The sequence below is a fragment of the Phodopus roborovskii genome, unplaced genomic scaffold, assembly GCF_943737965.1.
Source record: "Phodopus roborovskii unplaced genomic scaffold, PHOROB, whole genome shotgun sequence".
Lineage (NCBI taxonomy): Eukaryota > Metazoa > Chordata > Mammalia > Rodentia > Cricetidae > Phodopus > Phodopus roborovskii.
The window spans coordinates 77,395,602-77,401,606 of NW_026126418.1; positions in this window are offsets into that span (position 1 = coordinate 77,395,602).

A 6,005-nucleotide genomic window follows, 5' to 3' on the forward strand; every position below is an offset into this window, starting at 1 on the left:
TGATAGAATTTATCATTGAAACTATTGAGGTCAGTGTCTCCTTTGGCAAAAGCATTAAAAGTTACATTATTTGTTTAATAGATGTACAACTATTGATTTTGTAAATTTTCTCCTGTGTGATCCTGAGAAGATGTGACTTTTAAGGAATTGGTCTATTTCATTTGGACTAGCAAACTTGTGAGAGCGGAGTTTCCTATAACGTCTCTTTGTCATTTGTTTCACACTGTGGATCTGTACTGTATTTAATCACTTCTGATTTCAGTTTCTCTCTCCCCTTCCCCTCTCTTTCCTGCTCCTCTTATTTATCTGCCCCCTTGCTATCAAGCTTTCCTATTAGAGACAACATTTTTATAGATTTTTTTTTTTTGCATTGAGTTATAGTGGCTCATGCCTCAATTCTCAGCACTTAGAAGGTGAAAGCTACAGGAATCTCTGTTCAAGGATAGTTTTGCTGCATAACAAAACCCTGTCTCTGAGATGATGTGCATTTTGCTGATCTTTGTATACAATCAGCCTTTGCTATCCTTGTCCCTGACTTGTGATGTCTCCTTTGCATTTTCTTAGATTTCTGCTCTAACTGTTGTTACTTCTCCCACTAGCTTTAATTTTCTCTTCTTTCTCTAGTTTTGTTAGGTGAAAGCTTGTTTTATTGAATTTACATTTTTCTAAATTAAGGAGTGCTTCTTGCTAATCCATCAGAAGGGAGTCTTTACTTAGGTTACCTATAACACATTTTTTGGTTATAGTTTTCCTTAGTTAAAGGTAAGTTATGTATAAGACTTTAGATGATAGAATATTTGCTTTAAATCTCACTAAATGTTAATGGACTAAATATTGTTAACTGTGGTTCTTATTTGATAACTGTTTTGTATATATTTTGCTATGTTAAAGTTAAAACCCTTCTTTTTATTTTAGACAGAAAAGATGAGATGATGGGAGATGTCACTCTGTAAATATATTTCTCTTATTGGTTAATGAATAAAGCACTGTTGCCTAATAGGAAAGCAAAATAGGTGGAACTAGGAGACTAGGAGGAGAGAGGAAGAAGTAGGGAGGAGATTCAACATGGAGAACAGAGAGAGTAGAACGCCAGGCCCTCTGTCTGTAAGGTAAGACCACGTGGAAATACTGAGATTGATAGAAATGGGTTAATATTTAAGACAGAGCTAGCCAATAAGAAATGCTAGTAATGGGCCAACAGCTTTATATCTAATACAGCGTTTCTGTGTGTTATTTGGGGCTGGTGCAGTGGTGGAGCCAGGCCAGTGGAAAAACCTACTCATAACAAGAACCCTTTATGAAAAAAGTTGAGAACAACACAAATCTGTAAGCATAAGCATCAGTATTGATAAGGCTGTGTTGACAGTGTGTTTAGCAAAACAGTAACACTAGAGGCTACCCCCACCCAAGGCCTGTGATATCCCCACTCATAGGCTTTTGGTTTATAGAACCGAGCCTGTTGATTTCTACCAATGGAGCAGGCCTCAAACCCATCAGAAAGTGGTTGGCTGCCCCCCACAGCCATCACACTTCTATTATACTAGTGTGCAAATCTTGCTAGCAGGTCATTGTTGTAACATAGGGTTCAGAGCTGTGTAGGACCGTAGATGTCTTTTCTCCCCTTATAGTTTGTATATCACCTTTCCACTTTATGTGAGCTAGCCAGCATGGAGAGCATTTTCTGGCCAGTTAAGGCTGGTGTCTCTATGTCCTTCATCCAAAGTGTGAAACTGTCTTTAGCAATAGGGTCTTACCACCTAGTTATGGTGGTCTACTGAGAATAATGACAGTAGCCTGTGTTGTTTTGGGGTGCCTCTTCAAACTCCATGATGAATAATTCATAGAGAGGTATACTCAATATTTTCATTTAATAGCCTGTTTTCTTCGAGTAGTTGATTTTCTTCAAATTTCTCCTTAAAATGTGTGTGTGTTTTCAATTTTATATATTAGCATATTTTATAAGATTTCTTCACACCTTCTTGGTCTTTGTGACCCTTCTATCCTCTTCTATTCTCAAGCCTCCTATCCCCTCTTATACCTTTAACCCAAGTATAGCAACCTTTTCTTTTCCTGTCATCTGTGTTCTACAGTCCCCCTTAAGTGACATTTTTTTCTTGGTTGGGAAGATCAGAAGATCCCATTTATATTTTCTATGCATCCATTTTATCTCAGCTACAGCAGTCAAAGTGAGGAATACAAATGTCAATAAACAGTGGCATGGATGTGGCAAAAGGAGAAGCTCATACACTGCTGGTGGGAATGCAGACTAGTACAGTCTTTGGGGATCACTCTAGAGGTTTCTCAAAAAACTAAAAATAGAACTATCATGTGATTCAGCTATACCATTCTTTGACATATATTATTGAAAGACTTTATATAAATAGTACAGAGATACTTGACATTGAGGCTCAGTTATTAATTAGGAATTGAAATCAACCAATATATCTATCTACTATGAATACATAAGGAAAATTTGCTACATATACACAATGGAATATTATTCAGGTTTAGGGAAAAAATAAAATTTGCAAGTAAATGAATGGAAATGGAAAAAATGAACTGAATGAGGTCACCCAGGATCAGAAAGATAATCACTGTATTTTTTTTTCATGAGCAGATTCTATCTTTGAATCTTTTGTGCAAGCTGGGAAAATAGAAGTAGGCCGTTAAAGGTGGACACCTCAAGGGAGGAAGAAAATAAATGCAAGTAAAATTATACCTTGGTGGGGGATACCGAGGGTAGAAATGTTCAAGCATGAAGAGGGTGGGGGATGTGGAAATGAGGTTAATGGCAGAGGTTAATTTAAAGATATCTATCATGCATGTAACTGTACATCTATATGCAATTATATGAAATAATATGGAGATCTCTATGTACTGTTTAAGGAGTTTCCATCCAAAGATAACCTTTCAAAATTATTATCACAATTATTTTACTGACCTGTGCACAGTCAACAAACAGAACCCTTACACAGTTTCTAGGTTCTCCTACTTTCCCCACTTGTAGCCACATGCATTTTTTTTCATGCTTTTACCCTTAACCCTCTTCTTCAACCCTAGTCACCAAACCCTTCCCCACTCATGCAATCTTCTAATTCAAGAGTGTGCTAGGAATGGAGTCATAGTATGCAAGCTTTAGAGTGCTGACTGTTTTCACAATTAATACCATTCACTGAAGATTTAATCAGGATGTTTATATCAATATTTAATCCTGTTTTAAATAATTTGCTTATGGTTGGATAGCTGGATACTTTGAAATATTCATTTTTCAGTAGATCTCTCTTTCTCTGTCTCTGTCTCTGTCTCTGTCTCTCTCTCTCTCTCTCTTTGCTTTTCTCTATTTAAAGTTAACTACTAGGAGCTCAAGATCACTAAAATAAAATTGTTTTAAATGTTAGGTGGTGTGTCTGGAGAGAGGGCTCAGTCAGTGGTTAAGAGCATTTGCTGCTCTTCCAACGGACCCAGGTTCAATTCTCATCAGCCATCTGATGCTTACAATCATTTGTAACTCCAGTTCCATGCTATCTAATATTTTCTCCTGGCCCCTTGGGATGGGGTATGGTACCAGGCATGCATGTGACAATAGCCATATATGCAGGCAAAATACCTATACCTATAAACTTTTTTTAAAAAATGTTAGGGCAATATAGGGAGAGCTGGAGGGAAATTGTGGGTCTATTATCATATTTAATCATATATACACATGAAATATCAAAGAATAAAAAAGATTATCTGAACATGTCCTCCAGGGAACTCCATGAGATAGCCTTTCTAGATATTCAATTATTCACTGACTTCAGAGATTCTTATTTATTAAAAATCAATTAGACATATTTGTTATAAGTTATGACCTTTAGCTCTTTTACTTATTTTGTCTTACATGTATTCGTGGGTGATACATTAATTTCTTCCCAACGAAAACAATGTTTTGTGAAAGTCTTTAATTTAGAGTGAAAAGTCAGGATTTTAGGATATCTCCTACAGACAATATTTCTGGATACAGCAAGGCTCGTGAAGTCATGAATGCGCAGTGGCAATTGTTACCTGCGTGATCAAACTGTTCCAAGTTCCAGTATACACCGGGGGAGGGGTCACAATGCCCCATCTGTAGCTGGGAAGTCATTAGCTGTTGAAGGCTACAGCGGTAGGGAGAGTCCATTTTCTTTAGGGATGGAGTTCTGATAGGTTGTCCATGCTCCGAGGATGACCCCACATCCTTTCATTCATAGGCATCACGGACAGAAGGTTATACAAACAGGAAATAAAGCCAAGACTTGGCCGGGTCTGGGAAGACTTGGAGTGGGGTAGCAGGGAGTGGATTTGATCTAATAAATAAACTAAAAATTTGAATTAAAAAAACACAAGATGAAATAAAACAAATTCTCCAAAGACAAGTTTTGACCTCTATAATTGTATCTTGCAGGGTTATCAAGTTATCTGCCTAAAGCTGTTGTGCCAAATAATATTTTCAGATACTCATGTACTTAGAAAACTAATTTTCAACAGATTTTATTTGAACAAATTTCAACTTTATGAATGGATACAAGAAAGTAGAAGTACCCTGCCTTATCCTTCCCCACACTTCCCCTCTTGGCAGGCACTACACACATGTATATTCATTTTGTTCCATTTTTAAAAACTTTTTGAGGCATTGTCACACTACATAGCCTTGTCTAACTTGGAGCTCATTATGTGCCCAAGTTGACCTCAAACTCAGAGATCCACCTGCCTCTGCCTCTGCCTACAGGTGCCGGGATTAGAGGCAAGTGCCTCCATACCCTGCTTTGTCCCACATCTTGATCCTTGCTCCTCAATAGCTTTTCAAGGCAGCAGTAAAATATATTTGATTCCTTGAACTTGCAGCATATGATAGTATTCTATAAAATAACCACATCTTTATTTCTTGATTGATACTATTTTAAATTGCTGCCATTCATATATTATTTCATATGTTTGACATCCACAGATATTTTGCTTTATTGATTATTTATTTTTAAAGTGTCCTCTGCACTGTCTTCCTGAACCTTCCTCTTACTGGTTTTCTTTCCTCAAATAGTCCCTGCATTCACGTCACAAATATTCCATTGCTCTTTTCTACTGCGTCCCCATTTTTTAGGCCTCTTCTCTCTACTCACAGTCCTCTTCACATTTTTTGTTTAAATATGTGTGTGTGTGTGTGTGTGTGTGTGTGTGTGTGTGTGTGCGCATATACCATCCTTCTACTGCATACAAGAAACACACCTCAACTTCAAAGAAAGATGTTACCCCAGAGTTAAGGGTTAGAAAAAAGATGTTCCAATCAAACTGACCCAACAAACAAGCAGGTGTAACAATCTCATTATCTAACAAATTAGACTTTGAACTAAAATCAATCAAAAGAGGTGAAGATCGGCATTTCTTATTCATCACAGGAGAAATCCATCAAGATCTTAACATGTATGCCCCAAATACAAAGATACCCACATCCATAAAAGAAACATTATAAAACTCAAATTGTACATAAAACCACACACACTTATAGTGGGAGACTTCAACATCCCACTCTCACCACTAAACATGTCTACCAGGCAGAAACTTAACAAAGAAACAAAAGAACTAACATAAGTTATGACCTAATTGGGTTTATCAGACATTGATAGAACATTTGATCCAAACACAAAAGAATATACCTTCTCCTCAGTGCCACATGGAATCTTCTCCAAAATCGACCAAATGCTCAGCAATATAGTAAACCTCAATAGGTACAAAAAATTGGAATAATCCCATGTATCTTATCAGTCTACCATGCACTAAACTTAGAATTCACCAACAACACTAATTGTGGAAATCCTACAAACTCATGGAAATTGAACAATGCACAATTGCACCATTCCTGGGTCAAAGAAGAAATAATAATAATAAAAAATTAAAGACTTCTTAGAATTCAATGAGAATGAAGGTACAACATAGCCAAACTTATGGAACACTTTGAAAGCACTAGGTATGCACATGAAGAAACTGGAGAA